General features: G+C 38.0%; 1 protein-coding gene across 1 annotated transcript in view; it reads right to left on the minus strand.

Moving 5' to 3' along the window:
• Positions 1-18,351, minus strand: part of stag1a (stromal antigen 1a) — a 58,921-nt gene extending 40,570 nt beyond the window's left edge. Inside the window, 1 exon segment of the mRNA XM_033988139.2 lies at positions 18,166-18,351. The gene's annotated coding sequence lies outside the window, so the exon portion shown is untranslated.
• Between the last annotated feature and the right edge of the window lie 5,694 nt (positions 18,352-24,045).

A 24,045-nucleotide genomic window follows, 5' to 3' on the forward strand; every position in this document is an offset into this window, starting at 1 on the left:
TCCTTATTACACAGACAATCTACCCTATGTTTTAGCTCCTTTTTTTGTCCAAGTGAAATCTCTGCACACACTGAGATGAAGGCAGCCAAATGAGAAAATTATGTTAATCTGCAGTGGCACAGAAATGAAGATATTCTTGAGAGACGTTTTTAAAAGCCAGAGGAATTTGGCCTTTGGAAAACACTAATAAATGATACAATGGTTCTTTTCACACACTGCATTAAGACGAGTAATACAAAAAGAAGATTACAGGTGCTGGCAATGGAGCTAAACGAGGAAGAGAGTCACTGTGCGTATTGCAATGACAGTAATGGGTAATATATATTTGATACACATTTTACTGCATAATCCATTCAGTCCTGTCGCTTTTATTGTGTCTGTACAGCCGCAAAGTCGTGGGGCAGATTGACCGAAAAGTGGCTGCCAATGGATTTTCCAGCAGTCACACCGGCCACAGAAGTGAGGTGTTGTTATGGATAATTAGAGGTTTAGTCACCAACACCATATCCAAAAATAGTGCGGTGACTGGGTTCACGTGTATAGTCTTAAAAATCAAATTACGTAACCTCGTCTGCGTCTAAAGAGATTTCTCAAGACAACTCGAAACTAATCGGTGCTCAAAGATTTTATTTAAATGACTCTTGTAGCTTTAAGTCATGGTATAATGCAGTTACCGTCTCAAAAACAGACCTGGAGTTGTGTTCTGTCTACATCGCAAACGCTCCGTCCCACCTTGTGATGTCATGAAGAGGTACTTTGCAAGTCAACAGCTACTTTTTTACTTTTTTTCAGGATAGATTGGCGATTCCATGGCTGAAACGATTCAAATGATTCTAGAAATTAAGGTGTGTGGAGTTTAAAAACACAGCGGAGCACTTCCTGTATTACTACATCATGACATCACAAGGTGGAACAGAGCGTTTTGTGGTTGAGAGAAGACCTCAGCCTAAATAAACATGTGAGAATGAAACAAAACAACTCCAGTTTGTCTGTTTGTCACGAGGAAACAACATTAGAACACAGATCAGGCAATAGCGTAACATGAGCCCTTTAATTAAAACGAACAATTATTATTTTGTTTTTGCAATTGCAATTTGAATCAACGCAACAAGGAAATCGCAAATGCAGGAAATGTAGGTTTATGAAGAACCGGAATTTCCTGATAATGTTGTTCAGATCTGTATAAACACGTTCTGAAATAGTTTGTCCGTTGTTTAAGTCTTGCATTTAAAAGGTGAATGTTAACAGAATCCTATAATTAAAGCATAAATCTAATTGCAATACTATAATTAAAGCATAACTCTAATCACCATCGCAGTGCCTGTCTGAAAAACTGCACAGCTCTATTTGTAAAGCGCTTAATTCTGTAGTAAAGAATGAGAGGTCTGGAGGTCTGAAATCCATGGCAGTAAAGAGTGTAGTGTTGAAGCAGAGTCTCCCTCCGGACAGCACACAGACACAGACACAATAATTGCACTTTATCAAGCTGCCAGCCCCATACAGGCTCAGGGCAGAGAGCGCACAAACACAGACACGACTGCGACTTTAGGATTAACCAGATTATCAACATGTCACAGAAGAGATTACAGCTGTCAGACACTTCAACGACATGTCTGCAGACGCCCACCCCCTGGTTCATGAAGTACAATTCCCATTCATTCCATTTCCCATAGATTTTCTAATTAAAAAAAGTATATCAAAAGTTTGAACGTTTGCTCGGAGCTAATCAGCTACGTGGAAACTAATGAGCACAAGATTTATACATTAATTTAATGCAAAACTATTGAGTAAAATCGACTTTTTAGAGCATTTATAGTTGTTTCCCTTCAACGTTTACTCACCTGGAGTTGTTTCTGGAGCAATTCGTGTATGTTTGAGTAATCGTTAATCGCTTATTTTCAAGACGCCATTTTGCCGATCAATCCTTGTTTTCACCGCTGACAGCAAATGCAAACAGTGACGTACTTACTTCATTCTCCAATTTTATTTTCTTAAACGGTGATACCTGCAGGATTCGGCAGAGTTACATAGTCATTTTGGTACAAATTTAATCGTTTTAAATGAATATTGCAACTTAAAATGTGCAAATTACAACGATTATAAAGATTCACGGATGTCATAGATTATACCTACACAGCAGACACAAGCACAATACGTCTGATTTAAAGTCTGTTTCTGAAACTTTATAAACCACAAAGTTATTTTAGAAGTTCACAGGATTTGCTTTTTAAGCCTTTGGACTTAAAACAACAGAGTTATATTAGTTAGCACGTAGCTGGTTAGCCTCTACGATGCCTTTGAACTCTTAATATTTGAATTTTTCCAAAAGTCTGTGGGAAAAATGAATGGAAAATGTGCTTCAAGAATCGAACTGGACTTCATGGTGCCAAAAACGATCCTGATTTGAGTTTGTATAACATTTTTGGGTCTAAATCATGGGTGTCCAAACTTTTTTTTTACAGAGGGCCACAAAACGGTGGTCAATACTACTAATTTCCAATGGGTACATTTGATATAGTTTTGACGCCACCACCGTACCTTTTAATAAAGCTTGGAACGTTAATTTTAGGTCTGTTTCACAATGAAATGTGATATTATTGAGGGTACAGAGGTAGAAATACTTAAATTGCTGAAAAAATGTCTGTATGATCAATTGGGCCAGTTCAGCAGAAGCTCTGAGGGCCAAAAAAAAAGGTCTGAGGGCCGCATTTGGCCCCTGGACCGTAGTTTGGACACCCCTGGTCTAAATTAAATGTCACTTATTATTGCCACTAAAAACACTGAAAACAGATTAAATATAGTTCTGTTTATAAAAATACAACAATTATGTATAATTCGTATCACCAATTTTTAACTTGTTCAACTTGTTTTAGACGATTGGACAGAATTTGACTGTTGGGGACCACCATAGTCTCCTCGAATAACGAGAAACACTGAAAATAAGAGATGAGCCAACAGTGTCAGATATACTTAAAATGATTATAGTGACAGTTGTGCCAAAACGTTTTAATTTAACAAGAACTTGCAAAGAGTCAAGGATGGTTAGACATCATCATAAAAACAATGTGGGAATGTTACACTGACTGACAATGAATTTAATTAACCAATAGGTATTTTAATAATTGTGAGTTTTGTGCTTTGTGTTAAACTATTGTTCTTCATGGTCTATTTTAAAGTATTTTTATCTATATTTGACAGCATGCACACTTAATCAGCAGCGTTTAATTGTGTATTAAGAGATGTCATTGTTCTTTAATTAATGCATCCAAGTAATTTAATGAATATGAACAACTTAATATCTGCACTGTGAGAGGAATAGTTTTGTCAAAAATAAATAAATAAAAAAAAAAAATGAAATAATAATAATAATAAAAAATGACTAGCTAAATAAATAAATAAAAAATAACAAAATAAAATAAAAAATAAAATAAAATAAAATACAAAACAAATAAATAAATAAAATAAAACAAAACATCAGACTTACATAGTGGTTTTATAGACACGCAAAGGCGCTTATCAAACAATAACAAAACTGTAGAAAAAGACAATGGTGGAAATCATGGGGGGAATGCCAGAATGAACAGGTGCAACTATACTATATTACATAATTGGGTCTAAATTAGGTGTAAACTGGACTAAAAGTCTAAATCTATCTTCAATTCACTTTTATTTCTATAGCACATTTAAAACACAACCTAAACTGTCCAAAGTGCTTCACATAAACAACAAGTCTAAACCAGGACTAGCAGGTTTTGACATAATAAACTGTGCCATCATGCAGTCTTGCACGACACCATCTGTTAATAGTTTTTTTTCCCTGATCTTAGAAAACCAAAGGGAGCGAAAAAGATGCTGCGATTACATCTTTTGCTGAGAAATTGACTTTTTCTTCCCATCTCCCGAGAAGTACCTTTAAGAACAAAGCCTGACATTCAAAATCATAGTCATTTCCTTTGCTTTATATGGGCAGAGTATTGGCTGTGTGTGGTTAGAGTATAATTGGAGGATAGGGTTAAGGGGAGATGGGGTGATTTGGGGTAAACCGGGGGAGGGGGAGTGTGACAGTTACCGAAGCAGCAGGGAAATGGGAGAAAAAGAAACTAATTTGTTCATGTGATTTGTGGCGGCGTGGGCTCTCACCTTGGCCCAGATCTGCAGAGCACCTTGTTTATATAAAGGTGAGAGATGCAGCTACATAAATACATAAATAAACAGTCCGGATACTTGTTATTTTTTTCCTAATGATGCGCTGCTATGCCAAAAACAACATCTAGAAGCAAGCAATAAAGGTGCGCTGAGTAACTTTTCTGGTTGAAGGCATGCCACCTGCTTGTTTCCATGGAGATGTAATTGCTTTGCTGGGTTTTTCCACTGTATGACATTAAATAAATCCTTACAGCGTTTTATTTATATTTGCAGGTATTTGCATTGCTTGAAAATGCATTGAAAAACACTAAGAAGGCTTGTCTCTTCACAGATCTGACCTGTAACTTGGCACATGCATGGAGGGAAATTCAATATAATACTAAAGGTGTGGGAAAATCTAGGTAAAACAATATAATCTCTGTAGAAAAAGTCACACAGTGCACCTTTATTGCACAAATTCCAGGTAGGATTGCACAATTTTGCAAACAAAAATCCAATTTTTCTGCCAATTTCTGCGATTTGATTTGCGTTTTCAAATCAGGAATGAGCTCCGAGTTCTTATTTTTAAAGACATCCAGGGGCATCAACATTTGAGAGAAAACTGGAACCAAAAGACGACTCAAATAGTGCATTTCGGTCCATGTTTGTAGACGTCTAACGCCTAAACTTCTTCCACAAAACATAACATTACTGTTTGTTTTCCAGTAATAGTCTCACACAAATCACTTCAGCCTTTGCAGTTTAATAACAACTATTAATAAAAATCAGAATGTAAAGCCTTTGGTCCAGTCTGAAGCAAGAAAACAGGGAAACATAAGAAAAAACTCAAGATAAACACTGAATAAAACAGCGCAGTGCAAACAAACATAATTGGCTATTTTATTATTGAACGACGAGCCTCGCTGCTGTACATTTTCAGAAAACAGTCTGCATTTGCCATTATACTGAAGCTCTCACCAACGGGCAAAGAAAGTAGAATCTTGCAGACTACAATCGCCTTGGATAAATATAAAATTAAATATTAAACTTGGCGTTATGCGCTCTAACATAGAAAAAGCCTTTTACTCCATCCACTCCATCCACATCTGGACATTTCAAGCAACAACAGTGGTTGCCCAAGCCTTTATAAATGTACAAAACTGCAACAGGAAGGGCATCTGATGGAAAATAAAGCAGCAATCTCATGTTATAAGCAAAGGAAACACAGACAGACTCTTCCCAGATCAATAAATTCAAATGCGCAAAATCTGATACTCAAAATATGTGCACGTAATGTCGCGTTTTCATTGGAAACTCGGACACTCTTCTTTTTTTCGATGAAACAGACCCAGTGCAGAAGCAGCCCCATGCTGTGCTGTAGCAGTGGTTTGTTGGCAGTAATACATTGTCTGGGGATATAAAGAAGGTTATGGTCAAACAATCAGCTGGAGTCAGAGGGAGCAGAGAAACCCCTTAATCCCCCGGCCCTGCGCTGGAGTGGCAGATGGGCCGATAACACGGAGCACGGCTGAACTAGGACTTAGCGATGTAGCAGAAAGTACTGTTTAGTGTAGAAACGGGACAATAAAATCCACAATATCGTTTGACGTGACAGAACGGCTAGATAATACCATTTTTAAATAATCGTGTTCATCTCCGACAACAATAATCGCCATTATGTGACTAGAATGTGCAGAAAAAAACAACTTATCCACAATGTTCTTTTCTAAATCACTACTGTTTTCACTTAAGTCAATGCACAATACTGTAACAGGTGTTTAAATATGAAACTTGATCATAATATTAGAGTTACAATTATTTAAATCCATAACATTTTTAAACTATAACTAATTATCGAGATAGTCGTTAATATTTTTGGGAATTATTTTGGGCATGATAATCTTGTGTAAATGATGCTAAACTGACTGCTAATAGTTGGCAAATCAATTTATTATTTGGATTTATGAGACAACAGCAGAAAGGAGAAGTTAGTGAGTGAGTTTGCTGAAGATTTGCTATTTTTGAGTATTTATGAAGTCAGATAAAACTCATGATTTACCAGTTGTGTGTTTATACGTTGTTTTCCTCATACATACGTTTTTGCATGAACTCCCCCTGCAGGTGTAGTCTTGTGAGTGCAATTTGGGTCAGATTCACAGATACGTAATTGTTTTGCGAGTTTTTACCACACCCACTTTTTAGTAGACTACAGCCCGATGGCTAATTATAATCAGATAATAGAAAATTGTTATTAATTTCTATTTATTTAATTAGTCTCCGTTAAAAAAGGCAAAGTCAAAAGTACTGCTTATGATGATATATTAAACTCACGTGAGATTTTTGTGGGATTATTTTAAAAGACATAAATGCTTGGCTTCAACTAACCAATTAAACCCAATGCACAATTACATTCAAGTTATTTTTGCATTTAATTCCCTTCTGTGGTATTGAAATCTGTATTGATTCTATTGGTAAAACTGTATTGGACGTTATAGTATTGAGAAAACACTAGACCTTTCACGATAACACATTTTGAAGTACAATATTCACCTTATTTCAGAAGTCACCGTGGGTGCCGCTATTGTCAATTGGGTTGTATTATTTTGTACGGGGTGGGAGATTTTGACAGTAAATACGTTTCTTTGGACTACAGAGCTGTTTTAAAGCCCCCAGAGAACCGTGAGGTGTTGATTTGTTGGTCACATGAGCATAGAAAATTTTACACCAGGCATGTCCAAACTGTGGCCCAGGGGCGAAATGCGGCCCTCAGACCAATTTTTCTTGGCCCCCAGTTTTCTAGGTGAATTGGCCCATGTTACCTTAAACAGTACTTTTTACTGTACATTTCTGAAAATCTACTTTAACAAGCCTATATCAAATATCGAATGTGTCCTGTTGAGGATGTGAGCATGAATAAAGGTCGAGTGGTTCAATCTAACTTGTAAAAAACACAGATTTGAAGTATTCACTGTATTCGCGACCAGTCTATGGCCCTCATTCGGCCCTCACCTTTGTCTTTGTGTTTTTATAAGTGGCCCTTAATGAGAAAAGTTTAGATATCCCTGTTTTACACAAATCAACACAACTTTTTTTTATCATATTTTTGATGCAAAACTTTTCCCAAATCCACCAATGGAGAGAATGGGATTCCCTCTTAAACAGAAGAAAGCACAGTTTGGACTGTTTAGAGGCAAAAGTGGGCGTGCGAAGAACATATAGACGCTATATATATATATTTATAATACTGAACGCCATTATGCAACTGAAACAACCCTAAAAGTAGAATTATCCCCAGAAAAGCATTCTTAACAAACACAAGCTGCAATAAATAAACCCTTAATGAGTCATAGAAGTCATTTATCCAACCCCTGCAGCTCAAATCTAATCGCAGTACAGTAAAATAACCAAACGTTCCCCAAAGAAAAAGTATAAACTATGAAAACTGACCCCAAAAACAATTCTCTCAAGTCTCATCCCTCAAGTACCAAACGATAAGTCAGTATAATAATAACGCTCCACATTTGGTACCTAAGTGTCTTTTTTCGCTTCCTCAAATGACATAGAACAGGATTGACGTGCAGTAAATAGCTGTTAATAAGTGTTATTATATTACCAGCAGTGCTAGCTTGTAACCATAGCACTAGCGTAGCAACCTTAACTCTAATCTCCGTCCTCTTTTAAAGTCTATCACAACTATTCACTTTATCCGAGCATGGCACAATAGCACTTTGAACGGGGTGGTCCGATCTTTCTGTCCTTCTGCAGCCACTTTATTTCCACTCTGTAAAAGCCAAAGAATTGACTTGGCAGCTGCGTGTGAATCAATATTAAGTAACAGTGTGTTTAAATGAATGAGCCAAGACTAGAGCAGACACTAAAGAAGAGAAGGTAGTGTTTTCTAACCTTATACTTTAAGCCTTTGGTGGAAAATTCAAGATCCTTATAAAAACGAGGGACAGTATTTCACACATACCTCATACAGCAACAATCAGTAGGTTTTATAAGAAGAATCATTTTCTGGCTGGAAATCTAATGCCTTGCAGATGTCGTTTATAAAGACAGCAATGATGATTTTATATCTGATTCTGATCTCTATGTAACACGACCAGATGTTTCGGTGCGTGGATCTAAAATGGGGCGACAGTGGCTCGACGGTTAAAGTCTTAGACAAACCCGCAGGAAAAATCGATTCCCGCTCGGGCCAAGTTCTGTTGTTTTGTTCTTAGCTGTAGTAGAAAGTATTTGTACTTTCTACTCCATTACATTTCTTAACTGGCAAGAAAAGTTTCTGAACTGACAGAAAAGTAAAAGTCGTTTTTTTGATTGTTTGAGACCTGCTGAAAAGGTCGGGCGGGTTTAATTTTAACATGTTCGTCATTTGAGCAATTTGAACAAAAATACAAATTACAAAATACAAAAAAACAATTGATTCATTTTTGCTTCTGTCAGCAAGAATCTTTAGCAAAATCACTACATTTGAAACCTTATAAGATCTCAAAATCTGCACAATACAGTGGTCCCTCGTTTATCGCAGGGTTACTCGCAATAGGTGAAATCCGTGAAGTATCAGTTTTATTTTTTACAATTATTCTATATGTTTTGCAGCCGTAAAACCCCTCACCACACACTTTATACACTTTTCTCACACAGGCAGTTCCAGGTTTAGTCCCAGTTCCGTCCTGGTTTTGGCAAAACCGTTTCCCAATTCCCAATTCAGTGTCCCAGCCAACGAAGGGTGCTCCTCCGTGGACCGCAAAGGCCGTGCCGAAATGGGACAGGCCCACGCCAACTGCTGTCTGTGCGTTTAAGTTACATCGCCTAGCAATCGTGATGGCTGCTTTTTATTCTAATTTTAACAGTTTCATGTAGCACTGTTGTAAGTGAGGTAAACCAGTGCTTACATTTACAGTGATCCCTTGTTTATCGCTCTAAAAATAACCCACAATAGGGAAAATCTGTGAAGTATTAGCTTTATTTTTTACAATTATTCTATATGTTTTTGGCTGTAAAACCCCTCACCACACACTTTATACACTTTTCTCACACAGGCGTTAACATTTTCTCACATTTCTCTTCATACTCTCTTCAAAAGCATGTGAAATTGTGCTAAAAAAAATCTGCGAAACAACAAGACCACAAAAGGTGAACCACAATATAGCGAGGGACAACTGTACACTTTACCTGTTTCTTTTAAAGTACATTTTAAACAGTACTTTAATACTTTTACTTAAGCCGATTTTGTCATTTGATGCTTGCACTTGAGTTTTTTTTCCTCTGGTATTTGTACTTTTACTTAAATCACAACATTGAGTACTTCTTCCACGATTGGTCCTTGGGCAAGACACTTCGCCCACCATGCCTAGTGTAAAGGGGTCTGTGCATGAGGGCCAATGGCACAGATTGGCAGCCTCACCTCCACCAGTCTGCCCCAGCCAAATGATACCTTCTTGGGTGGTGAACTATTGATGTAGCTCCCAAAACACCAGTACGAATAGGAGCGCTTGCATTATTTAACAGCGCAGGTGTGGAAAACTCATTGTGATATACCCATTATTGTTACATCCATAGCACTTACTCGCAATGTGTCATTTGAATTACTACATATGGGGACAGATGTGAGCGCGGGGAGCTGTTGGCGGAGCAGTTTAATGCTCTAACGTCTTTAATAAAGTGTTCCTTGTACAAAGTGCGACTTCACAACCCTCATATAAAACGCACGGCTGTCACTGCTGCAGCGCTGGATCCAAATATGAACTCCAGAAATGTTTCCCCAAAGCAGAGCACAGACGAGACAGCCACAACTCAAACCCCCGGAATATGACTTTCAAAAACCAACAACATTCAAAGGAAAACAGGAATTATTTTGACCGAGCATCGCTGCGTCTGTCTGTCTGCGTGTGGGCTTTCATGTTTGACCAGGTGCACAGGAAACAGCAAATCCTTTCAAGTGAATTGGTCTAAAGACACGAAAATAACATGGGAATAATATTTAAAGGTCCTATATTACACAAAATTAGCTTTTTGTGAGATTTAAGCCACGTTATAATGTTGTTAATGCATCAAAAACACACCCAGAGTTGTGTTTTCTGTATGTCCAAAGCTCAAAATGCTCTGTTCCACCTTGTGATGTCATGTAGTGGTAGTTTTCAAGCTAACAGCTGCCTTTTACCTTTTGATTTAGAGTTATCCAAAAGATTCTAGTGAAAGTGTATGGCAATTAATGTATTACTGCATGACATCACAAGGTGGAATGAGTGTTTTTAGTTTGAGAGAAGAACTCAAATAAAAATATGCAGGTTTGTTTGTGTGTTAAAAGTGTAAATGAAACCAAAAAAAACACGACTCCAGGTCTGTTTGTGATAAATAAACATTATAAAATATATACGAAAATATCGTAATATGAGCCTTTTAACCTTTTAATTTTCTGAAATCCTAGCAACAGGTTTTTGTCCAGGTCTAACAGGTCGATAATTAAAAACAACATGAGTCCAAGGCCAAATGTACGTTTTTAAAGTATGAATATAGTCAAATATTTCATCACACAAGATAAAAAACACATAAGATACATTCAAGCATAAGAGCAGAAGAGAAAACCTCCAAGCCAAGGTTTTCTGCTCTTCTGCTTTTCTTTCGTTTTGAAGATTAGTGCCCAGACCAAAACTCAAACCCTCTCGATCAAGGGTAAATGTCGTTTCTACAAACATCACGTCTTGGGTGTTTTTGTGAAAATAGCATCTTGAGAGAAGTCCTTAACATTAACAGCGTTGCAATAGGATGGAAATGTATTCTCAGTCTCCCAAGCCGACTTATTTAATTCAACACAAACAGCTGGTGTTGCATTTATTGTCTTTGGGCTGGGCAATACGGCAAAATAAATAACAACGATTCTATTATTTCTTATTGCAAACAAATGAATATGATTTTCGGTGGTAAATTCATGAGCATAAACAACAAACTTTTAAATCATTTCTCCAAACACATGCTTTTAATGACAGGATTTGGCTGTAAAACCCTCGATCACAAACTCCCAAGCCAATTAATTTTAACAATTTCAAATGACTTGTTCTGAATTTAATTACAATTTGATTAACGGCACAGCCCTAGAGCAGTGTCTGGCGTAGTCTTCAAAGCTGAGACACCCAAGCCAAAAAGAAAGAAGTTAAATTAAAAGTATTTGTACTCTATTTTTTCCCATATATTTGAGGAAAAATTGGATTATCCCAGCACAGGTATCTTGTTTAAGCAGCTCCTGAGGTTAAAATAAGTCAGCTGTGTATTGTCTGCATCGAAGTAGCATTTTATTGTGCGATAATTAGGACAATAAAACTCATTGTAGTGAATAATTTGGATGCATGGAATTCATAAAGGTTACTCTGGATCACTGCAAACCGTATAAGATGAACTTTGTCCTGTTTTTTATGTTTTTTAAGACAGTAAAATTCAGGTAGAGCGTGTTTAATTGCAGAGTACTGAAAAGAGTCCATAGTATCTGTAGCCCTGACGCCTGTAGCACAAACACAGAGCTATAATACACAGGCAGCTTCACAGTTGAGCGACCGCCGCGGAGCCGAGCAGGTAAACCAGAGACATCACTAAACAACACACAGCACTTCTCATTACTGTTCACCTCAGTGCTGTACTCACACTCCTCAGACTATGGGGAAAATAAAAACATCCCAAATGATCTACATCCTTGCCATTTTGACAATAATTCTGATAAGATTCTGTGTGGAAATGCGTCGCGTCTGTTCAGTGTGCACATTGTAAACATCTCCAGAAGCGTGTTTGGGATAAGGCTCAAATGTCATCTGGATATTTCAATCTTTGTAGAGGAAATCCTATCTGAATAATTGCAGCCTTTGCGATTTAATAATTGAGCCAGCTCTGACAGAGGGGAACTACCTACATTCTTTGGTACAACTTCAAAGCAGCCGATATCATAAAATGGTTATAAATACTTTTAAGTTCTATATTTTGCATTGGCACATCACAGTTTAAAAGATTTGAAGGATGTGCGTTTAAATTTGAATAAATATGAGCGAGTGATTAGTTGTGGTTAGGCTGAGTTCTTCTCTCAAACAGGAAACACTCTGTTCCACCTAGTGATGTCATCATGTGGTGATACAGGAAGTGCTCCACTGTATTTTTAAACGCCACACACCTTCATTTCTGGAATCCTTTGGATCATTTCAGCCCTGGAATTGCCAATATCTACTGAACAAAAGGTAAAAAGCAGGTGTTAACTTCCACATTATGACATCACAAGGTGGAATAGAGCATTTTGAGCTTTGGAGATGTAGAAAGGCTAATAATAAAGGGTCACTCAAACATTCCAGGTCTGTTTTTGATGAGGAAACAACATTAAAACACAGCTTAGTTCACAAGAGTCAATTTTGCATAATATAAGAGACATTTAATAAGAGATATAATTTAAAAAAATATATATATGTCTCTTCTACTTAAAACTGGAAAGAAAGAAAATAACAAATGGACAGGGCTGTGCTATGAAAGGAAAGCTACAAACTGGTGGCAAAGAGGAAAAGGCACTAGATGCCCTGTGACTAATCGCCCATTGTCCAGACTGTGATTGTTGCAAAAATAGTCCACCATGACCCTTGACCCCATTGGACACAAGAGCGAAAAGAAGGAAAAAAGCACTTGAGTTTCATGTTTGTTTAACATTTGTAGAAACACGCTGAGACTGTGTGAATCTGGATGCCTCCACGATGACAGAAACAAGTGGTGCAGGTTATTATTACTCAATCAAGCTGCATCCTGCTTGAAATCAAAACAAACACTTGAATACACATGTGCTATCTGATCAAGCCGGATTAGAGATGTTTAAATGACAAATATAAAATGAAAGATCCATTTCTTTCAGTTTGAAAAGAGAAATAAAGCAACAGCGTATCACCAGAGGGTAAACAGGACTTAAACGAGACTAAAACAAGACTAAAATAGGGCTAAAACGAGGCTAAAATGTGACTAAAACGGGGCTATAACATGACTAAAATGGGACTAACACGGGATTAAAATGGGACTAACACGGGACTAAAATGGGACTAACACGGGACTAAAATAAGACTAAAACGGGGCTAAAATGTGACTAAAACAGGACTAAAATGGGACTAAAACGGGTTTAAAACAGGATTAAAACGGAACTAAAATAGGACTAAAACGAGACTAAAACATGACTACAACGTGACTAAAACGGGATTAAAACAGGACTAAAATTAGACAAAATGGGTCTAAAAGAGGATTAAAACAGGACTAAAATAGGACTAAAACAGGATTATTTTAAAATGGTAAAAATGTCAATTTTTTGATATAGCTCTTTTCCACCTTTAAGGCACTCAAAGCTCTTTGGAATCACACCAACCTTCAGATCAGTAAACAAACACTCTACCAACTGACCTACTATCACCTCCAGTAACCAAGCAGATGTTAATTTTGTCTTGCCATTTGCTTTCTCACCAAAAAACAGCTCAGTTCTTGAATCAAAATAAGATCCTGATCCCTACTAAAACATAATTGTGCTGGTTGCAGTCCTTTAGAAACAGTACAGGATTAAAACTGGACAAAATGAAGTAAAGGCCTATGACTAAACTTCTGACCAACCTTGACTAAACTAAACCAGGACGACACCGTGTCCAGCAGGTCTAGACCAGCACTCGTGGTCTAAGTGAGGGTTTGGTCAAAGGAGAAACACCAGCACAAGCCAAGAAACATGAGACTAGAGCTGAGTTCACATGTGCACGGTCCATTTAAATGTATCGTGGAGCGTCAGAGCTGCAGCCGTGAGCCTTTTGTGGAGCCGTATGTGGATAATGATACAGCCCTGAGGATTATGTAATGGCCCTGACATTTGTCACACACTGTTACACGGTCACCTTCACCCGAGAAGTTGGCAACAGAAACACTTGAGTTCCTGATTCTACATTCAACACTAAAGACGCAGGAGGAATAAGCAGAATTCATAGTTTTATCTATTATTTATAACAGAATCACACTGTGTCACCATGATCTTCAAAAGCACAAAACAATTCAATGTTTGTTTGCAGATTCTATAATAGGAAAGAACCAGAATTACTCAACTGTGTCATATTTATCATCTTTAAAAATAAATATAACTCGCAAATGTTCACCAAGATCATTTAAATTAGTGATAATCCCATTTCTAAACAAGATTACAAAAACATAGATCAGGTTATAGTGAATTTCTATGTGAATTGAACAATTGCAACTCAACTTTGGGACAAAATCTTTACTTCTATCAATTTTACCCATAATTTACTGTTCTTATATCAAAGATTTTTATTTTTCAAGTCTTATTTTTGCTTATTTTTATATTCTTGTGTAGTCCTGTCACAATAACACATTTTAAAGTGCGAAATATTGCTCTAGAATATCTAGACGATAACGATAATAAAGCAGAATTATTTGTATATTCAGATAAAATATTAGTAGTGTAATTGTTTTTGTCATTGGGATGTGATTGTGATTGATTTGTCAGTTTGATTTTTGGCTTTTTTTTAAACATTCAGTGCATTAACCATTTTAATCTGCACGTAATCAAAAAGGAGTACATGGATGCTAAAAATATGCTAAAATATACAGTTAAAATAGTAACTTGCACATAGTTTTCTATCTAAAACAGTAGATTTTTTTTTTTTTGCATTAATTAAGAAATCCTAAAGCAAAACTATTCTAAATGTACAATATTGTTAAAAAAAAAGTTTAATTTGTATCTATAATATATAAATCATAGAAGAACTGTAGAGACCTCAACCCTTTCCAGCTCAAATCTCATTGTAGAATAGAAAAATAGCCAGTTTTCCCACTTGTGCAAAGAAAAAGTCCCCAAGATAAATATTGACCCCAAAAAACTATTACTCCATCTGTCATGTACTGAATAATAAGTAGATATATTTATAGTGGCAGGTCTATTCTTGTGTAAATGCAAGAATGTGCTTCCTGTTTCAGACATTTCCCCATTAAACTCTTTCTTAAACAGAGTAAGCGTTACACATTTCTGTCTTTCGCACTTACTCTGAGCTCCTGTTATTAAAACTACAGCCTGATTTTAACAATACAGTCATTTCTGTGGCTTTTGGGAAGAACTCCGGCAACGAGCCATAGGATTTAGGACACATTTAGGAAAACTGCTCCCACCACACCAGTTTAAGTCCAAGTAAAAGGTTGGATGGTACTGGAAACGCTTCTGAAATTCACTGTGAAATAGTCAAATAAACACACATCTGGAAAAGGCTGCGGTCGTCCAAAGTTAGATCTGAAAGGTGTTGATATTTGGCTGAGGAAGTGATAATAAATGTCCTGTTGTTGCACATTCATTGCTGACACAGAATCGCTAAAAAGTCATAAAAACGAACTGCAAAACGTCAAAAAATGTGGTTGTGAGTAAGTTACGGTGACGTAATGTAATTGAAGCAGTCACAGATGGGTGTGAGGTCATAAATTAATATGTTCAATGAAAATATAATATGAATTTAAGCTTTTATCCAAATCAACCCGTGCACTATAGCCAACGTGTATGATTTTTAAACGTTTCAATCATTTTTTACTGTTTAAAATCAAAGGAAATTGCCTGGGACTGTATAGTTTTGTCATTTGGATTGTCACAAAGCAGAATTCCTACAAGACGAGTCCACGAGATCGAGACAAGATGAGATTTTGATATAATTTATAACCAAACTGTGTGGTTCAGTTTACAATTTTGGCCCTTACAGTTTTTGATTTATTTTATTGAACACTTTTGCTGGCTATAGCTTCTCAAAAAGTTAACTCAGCAACTTTTAACTCTTTTTTGATCAGTCCGAAATGCAAACATAAGAGGGGAAAAATCTCACATCATTATTTCATATATATATCTGTGCACAATTTGATCTCATGAGACTTTGTGGCACAAGATCTTGTCCCATCTTTATATGGTAATGTTTGAAATTACAATGTAAATAGGTCAAACGTGTTACAGCTAGCACATGGATGTACAGTGACCTATTTTTTCCAACACAGACACATTAGTCTACTCATAAACACTATCATAAATCGCTCACTGTCTTACATCTACTTGTTTTCTATCCAATGCCACAGCAATAACAATAGATAATATTAATACAATAGGCCTAAATCAGTACAAATAGGAGTCTGAACTAAGCTATGGCCGTGTCTCAATTTGGTAGTTGCACACTTCGAAGTACCGTTCGAAGTATCTGGCTGAGAAAAGGGTACTCCTCCGTCAGCTGCCAAGGCCATGCCGCAGTGGGTCAGGCCTACACCACCTCTGTTTGTGCGCTTACGTTGCGTCGCTTAGCAAACGTGACAGCAGACGAGTAACGAGCTATACGACTGTTGACTCATGACCTAAACGTGTAAAATGGACACTGAAATAATTACAGTTTAATTCGTAATTCTTTATTATTTCCTACAAAAAGAGTTAAGGTGTCGTCATCATCGCAGCCGTTAATTTCTGTTTATATTGAATGAAGTAAGGAATTAATGTTTCCTTTTGAATATCATCAGGCAAATATAACGTTCGAGCTGATTTTTTCCCCCAATTGTAGCGAGTATTAGATAGCTTTAAGAAAATACGCCTTGTTTCTCACGTAGAAGTCATCAAATGTGGTCCATGACAGGATATAGCAGTGAGCGAAGTCTGCTCGGATGCACGCTTCGTTCACGGTCGACTTCCATGGAAACGCAGGGAAAATTTTCGGCTGCATTCGTTAGGTGCATGAAATGGGACAGGTCTTGTCGCGCCGGAAGTGACAAGTGACATAAGTGCCCTTTAACAGCACCCGACAAATTGCACATTTGGCGAATTGCAACAAGGCCTATGCATTGCCCAAGAACACAACAATGATAGGGATTGAACCAGCAACCTCTGCCTGCTCTGCCATGTGATTGAGCTGCTGACTGGCCAACTACAATTTGTGACAATTTGACAGTTCAAGCCCGAATACTATTGGTTAGCCAGCCCGCCAGTCATGTATAGAGTTCAAATCTGTAAATAATTGTGTTTTTATTAATTAATCACAGAATTATGCTACAAAATCTGGCATTAGGGATAAAAATGAACATTAAAATACAAGCCAAGTCATAACAGGCAGCAACAGATAATCCATAGACTGTCTGTGTGAAAAATCTCAGGGCTGCAGAGTGTAAACAAAGCAGTTATGTAATCACTATAGAGATCCACACTGGAGGCACTTTGACCCACAAAAACACCCCACAACACACTGCACAGGGCGGGAGGGGTGGACAGCAGCTCAGGAGCCCGTGGAAACTTGTGGGGCAACCTACTGGAGCCCATCCCCCCCATGTGATCACGTTTCCCCGCTAAATGTGGCCTGTTTCCCGCACAGAAGGGGGCGGGAATAGTGCAAAAGGCGCGCCATAATAGCAGTTTTGGTTAAGCATGCATGTGAGAAAATGAAATTAGAAATAAGACAAGACAGAGGTGACAAATCTGGATGTGAAGCAACGTGTTTGTTTGCAAAAGTCAGCTGTACTCTGCAAACTTGGGATAAAGAAGGAGCTTAGACACAAGGGAAAGTGCAGACAGATGTGCAAATGTGCAGGAGAATAAAAAAAAATGCAATGCTCTGAAAGTCAAAACAGCGACGTGGCACTCGAGCAAACGTGCAGAGCTGCAGCTGCAAAACCACACGACCATAACACGGCTGTGCAAAGCGAGAGGAAGATGCTGCTGAAAGCTCCGTGCACAGAGCATGAAAACACGTCACAGCGCGTGCAGCTTTTATTTGTTGACAAGACAAACTCCGCGGTGTCCAGACCCCGCGCGCCGCTGACCCCTCGCGCCTTTTCCGAGCTGTCCCGGACACATTTTGGGGCTAGCTCTGATGCTAAAAGCTCCGCTAGGCTGTAATGTAACTGAGGAAGAGAGAAAGCCGCCTGCGCCCATCCCCCATCGCCCCGTCTTCATGTCTCCGTCCACCATCTTTAATCTGTGCTCCGTGCGCCCGCCCGCCTCCAAACACCACAAAAACACCGCACACTCACCTTTTACGACCATCTCCGAGCCCATTACCTCCTTCCGGAACAATAAAGCAATTTTTGTTTTAATAAGGTGCGTTTTTTAATATTGAAAATTGTCCGTGCGAGCGGAACCGCGCCTTGAGAGAAGAGCAGCAATCCTAAACCGCCATCTGGTGGTGCTCCGGTCTCTGTGATGCAGCGGGAGCGGCGCAGCCTCAGACCGGCCCGGAGGTGCCCTCTGGCGGACACAGCGCACACGACCGGCCGCTTCGGAGGCGCGCTTCAGGGGCGCGCTTCAGGGGCGAGCAGAGGAAAAGGGAGGGACCCCAGGAACCGCAGGAACCGCCAGAGGAAAAAGGGAGGGACCCCGGGCACTGGCACATGAGAGGAGACTGTGAGGGGTTTACTGAGCTGTGGCACAGGCAGAACATGCAAATGGAGGAGTCACAACATGATGGGCCACGTCTGCACAGTTTAGAGGATGATGTACATCAGTGTGACTCAAACACACTGTAAGACCACAGGAATCCACAAGTGTGACAGCTGTACACGCACAGTTATATCTATACATACACATGAAGTTATATCTACACGTACACATACTTTTCTATCTATACACATCCATACATTTATTTCTATACATGCACATACATTTATTTCTATACATGCACATACATTTTTTCTATACATGCACATACTTTTATATCTATAGATGCACATATTTAATTCTATACATGCATGTTAACCAAGCAGACTATCTCACACCAACAAATCCTATTTTTGTCAAGTTAAAACGAGTAAAACTGTCTGATCTTGTTGATTTGAGCACAGCTGTAATGATGTATAAGACATATAATCATAAACTCCCCTCTTGTTACAGATGTTATAACAGAGAGAGAGTCAGTATCATTTTAGAGGAACACGTGTATTCAAAAAAAAGTGAGACAAGAACCAGTAAAAAACATCAGTGTGTTTGTGTTTGAGGGGTAAGTGTGTGAAACAACCTTGATGATAAATTAATTAGAAGCATTTAAAAATAGGTATAAAACATTACTTTTTGAACATTACAGGACTCAGGAATGATTCATGTGAGTGTTGTGGTTTGTAGTTTTTCTTTTGTTTACATATTGAGTCATTTGTTGTAGAACTGATGCTGCTTTTCTTGGAATTCTTGTGTGTTAATATTAAATAGAATTAGTTACTTGAGCCTAAACCCTTTCGGTCATGATAGAAATGTTATGTACAATGTTATACAAGTTGAATAATATTTGATTTTGAATGTAAAGACTCAACAAAATGAACTAAACTACACAAACAAACATGCACAGTTATTTCTTGTTTATGACCATACCGAGCTTGTCCACAAACCTGCACGTTGGCTGTTTCATTCCTGCTTTGTTGTAATCGTGTCCTTGGGTAAGACACTTGACCCACTTTGCCAGTATGACTGTGGTGTGAGTGATTGTAGAGGGGGTCAGAGGGGTCATAAATACGTGAAATTGCAAAACTTGTAGCCAGATGTTTTAAAAATGCAAATAATATCACTATAATCTGGATGGTTTTTTTAATTGTATGTGCAACGTGTGCAAAGAAACTCTTTATTTTAACGAATCCACGGTGTTTTCATGCTCTAAAATTTAAAAAAACAACGGCTTATAAGCGACTCCTTCAACGTTTTACTATTAATATAATGATAGGCATAAATAAATGGCATTGATCGGCCTAAATAAAGTGTTGACAATGAGCTCAAGCCTTAAAATATGCTCTTACGTCGCCTAAATCATAACTTTACCCTGATTTATTTGGGATTTCAGCTTTAAAATTGCGAGAGTGAGTCATTTGAAACTGGCCATCGATTCTTTCTATTATCCAAGGGCCCAAAACAAATGTGCGAGCTCCCTGTGTCATTTGTCTGCAGTGGGCCTTGGGCAGGAGCTGGACGTGGTTAAAGCCAATAGCGGCTCGTGTACTCTCATATTGCTCATCCTCTTCTGTGTGGTCAAAACAGTGCCCTTTAGTCATTGGTTTGAGTCTAATCCAAGTGGAGAAAGGATTGACAAGGTTGACGTTGAACTGAGGGGGTGTATCACATGGTTAAAGTAAGTTTGTGTGTAAGATTTTTATTTTTTTTCCATAAACAGGACCTGTGTCTGTAGATATGACCTAGACATGTTCATGCAGTCCATTATTGAGATTAAAAAGCTTCTTTATCTGCAGGTTAACGCACTGGAAACGCAGCTACAATTGTAATTTTAATCCTTTTTTTTGGCTTTTTTACGCATGCAAGTTACATATCGCTCCTTTAATACACCCATTTATAAATATGATCATGTTCAAGGCTCTGTTTAGTCATCGATATGCGTGAAATGACTGTATCTGTCATTGTAAACCCAGTCACGGTTGCCAGAATTGATTTTATTTTTGCTCATGTTAACAATTGAAAAAGACATAACAATTCGAACACCTCCATTAAGCCCAATCACGGCGTATTGACGAAAAGGAAATGAAACCGATTGCTGACAGCGTCTCTTTATTCGATCTCAAAGTCTCACAAAGTGCAGCGTTCAAAAGCACAGGTGTGGTCGTCACTGGATGCACAGATGTTTGCCATAGCAACCGCACGTCTTCTCCATAAAAGCTGCAGCCAGTGCCTCCTCTCAGGGTCGAACCAGAATATAAACACTTCTTATTATAAACCATGTATAAAGCCATGTGCGAGCTGCATGTACCACACTATATGATTTTATTTTTAATTATTATGACATATGAACTGGGATTGGTGATTGGTGATGTCAAAAATAATCACAGAATTGGCTTTTACATGATAGTTTGTTTTTACTGTGATAAAATGTGATGTTTTGTTGTGCAGTGATGCTTGTTAAAGATTCAATGTGTAACTTTTCTTATGGAGGATCTTCCATTTGCATATTTTAACTGAGATGTTTTTATTTTGCCTGGAATGATCCACAGTTTGGCATTAACCTTATTCGTCTCTTTTGGAGTCCAGCTGGTCAGGTCAGATCTGTGGAGAGGTGAGCATACTTATAATACGTTTTTAGAAGTTAGTTAGTTATTTTTAAGCAATAAAAACATCTGTAATTGAAAATATACAAACCGTATAACACAGTATTGTTGAACATTACAGGTAAAACAAGGCCTCCTCTAGAAAAGTTACACAGTGTACTTTTAAATACATTTTTTAGTAGTAGTTTTTTCTCTTCGGAACATCCTGGATATAATTGTTTGGCTCAGAGACATACAGTGGATGTCAGACAATTTTTGCATAAATGTATTAAGTTTATTAAGTTTATCTTATGTGTTAATCACCCCTTGTAAATTTGTGTTGATAAATAAGTGTCTTGCCCGAGGACGCAATGACAGTGCTCATCTATGGGAGCTGGAATCGTGCTGTCAACCTGTGGGTCAGTGGATCTCATCGCTCAACCAATGATGTTTACGTCGAGAGCAGGATTTGAACCTGCAACCTTCAGATCACTGGTCAAACTGAGCCACTGTCGTTCATTAAATCAAATAATTGGTTAGATCCCAAAACATGATCACAGGTAATTTGACCAGGAGTAAAACTGTATCCCATTTTATCCCATTTTCACATCCGCAGTTTTCCATAAAGCTGACAGTCTTGCACTAACACATGTGATTATTATGAATGAGAAGCTCGAGCCAGTATCCAGGCTTTTGTCATCGTTGTATTTCGTGCAGAACTGTACTCCAGAGATGAAGCAGTCACTTTTTGGCTTCATATTTGAATAACAGTCTTTCAGTGTATGTTAGTTGAAGCGTTCAGACCTCCTTCGGGCCTGGCTGCGTTTGCTTCCATAAATATGACTGTGAGAGAAATAAGGAATGAACTAATGAAAGATCACTACATTATATTATGTTTGTGCCTGGTGTTTTTCAGTGTGAAGTACCGTTATCCTGTCATACTAAATAATAGATTTTTTGAGTTTAATTTGATTTGAATTTGGTGACAATACAAATATATCTTGTCTTTCTCATAATTTATCACCCGATTAACCTCCACCTTTATTAGTTTGCAGCATCATAATCAGATTTTAACACGTTGAATGCACCAATCACACACTCTTTCATACATAAGCAAGTGAGATGGTGAGATGTGTTGCCCAGTGACACAATGGCAGTATCTATTTCAATAATTTGACATTTCTTCTGGAGGTTCCACACCCGTTTGTCTCTGTGCAGATGTTATTTTGTCGCCTGGAATGTTCCATAGTACGGTGTTAGATTTACCTATCCCTTTATGTAATGTGTTTTCTGGAGTATAAGTCGCACCAGCCAAAAAATACATAATAATGAAGGAAAAAAAACATACTTCACATATAAATTGCATTGGAGTATAAGTCGCACCCTCGGCCAAACTATGAAAAAAAGTGCAACTTATACTCCGGAAAATACGGTAAAAAAATATCTCCCAGAATGTTTTCTTTCTATGAGTGGGCTTGCCTCTCCACAGATCTGGTCTGCAGTTTGACCTGATGATGTTACCCACCAAGTTTAAAGTGGAACTAAACTCTAAATCCACTTTTTTCCCCAAACTAAACTCTGTTCATGGTGTTTCATTGTGTACTGTCCCGAGTCTGTTTTTGGCTATTTTAGTGTAAACTCGGTACATTTACAGCTTTCTGGTGAAAAATGAGTCAAAATTTAAGTGTGTACTGCTTTTAGTGGCCACTGTAATTTCAAGTACTTTGTGACAGCACACAGGACTGCCCTCATTAAAGCCTAGTGTCTCTGTGTTTGAAACGTCGACACAGGTTTGACCTGTCACACTGCTCCTCATACGTCCACAGCTGCACACAAAGTGCTTCTTCGTGTTGTTTTGACAATGTCACACATTAGGTCAGGCTGCTAAACGTAAATCCCATATAAATAATTTATGTTGTGGAAGGACGTGCATTTTGCATCCACACACGCCTCCTGTGTCTGATTTATGGGGTCATAAATACAGCTGGACACACACAGGGCTCAGGTCACAGGGAAAAACATGCGTCAGTGCAATGTTCTGTGGAAGGGACTGTGAAGGGCATCTGGTTGTTTTATCCCTCATGCACTTTAGTGTGTTTGTCCTTGGATATTTCGCTAAATTGCCTTGGATTATTCAAAAGGGCTGTTACAATTCATGCAGGTTGACTTTGGGTATGATACTCCACAGGCACAGTTCTAGTTGTGTAGTTAAAACGTCGCTGTGCAAAAATAAAACGATAAATTCTTATTAACGAAAGTGCGAGGACCAATTCTTTGAAAAATAATGGCATAGATATCAAAGCTGCACTGCGTAACATTTCTGGCGTAGAGTATCCAACTTGCTTATTTCCCCATAGGTGTTATTTATCCACAGTATGACATTAAACATATCTGTGCAGCATTGATTTCATTTTATACTTTAAAAAAAATGTGAGGGGAAGGGTCGCCTCTCCATAGATCTTAACGGTAACTCAGCCATGTCATGTCATTTCAATCTTAAATGTTAGATTTTGCTGCGCAGTCAGTGACACCAACATCCCAGCCATCATGTTGATTTATAAAGCACAGTAATTGCTAATAATTATAACGTACTTCCATAAATGCCAATATCTGTCACTCAAAAGCTTCAACCCGCCCCCGAAGTGACAGACGACTGACGTTTAATTATAATATTACGTAACAGCACAAGGAGAGTTACTGTGGGTGGTTAATGATGTATGTAACTCATATTTATGTTCAGTTTTTTTGCGTCTGATGCGATTTATGTCGTCTATAGATCAGCTTGCGTTCAGTATAATTACTTTACAGTTTCCAGTTTTCTTCTCACAACAGTAAATCATCGTCGCATTGATCGGTTGATTTATTTACGAAAATTCATTCTCCGATAAATTGGAGAGCGTT

The sequence above is a fragment of the Periophthalmus magnuspinnatus genome, chromosome 22 (genome assembly GCF_009829125.3).
Source record: "Periophthalmus magnuspinnatus isolate fPerMag1 chromosome 22, fPerMag1.2.pri, whole genome shotgun sequence".
In the NCBI taxonomy this organism is placed as follows: Eukaryota; Metazoa; Chordata; class Actinopteri; order Gobiiformes; family Gobiidae; genus Periophthalmus; species Periophthalmus magnuspinnatus.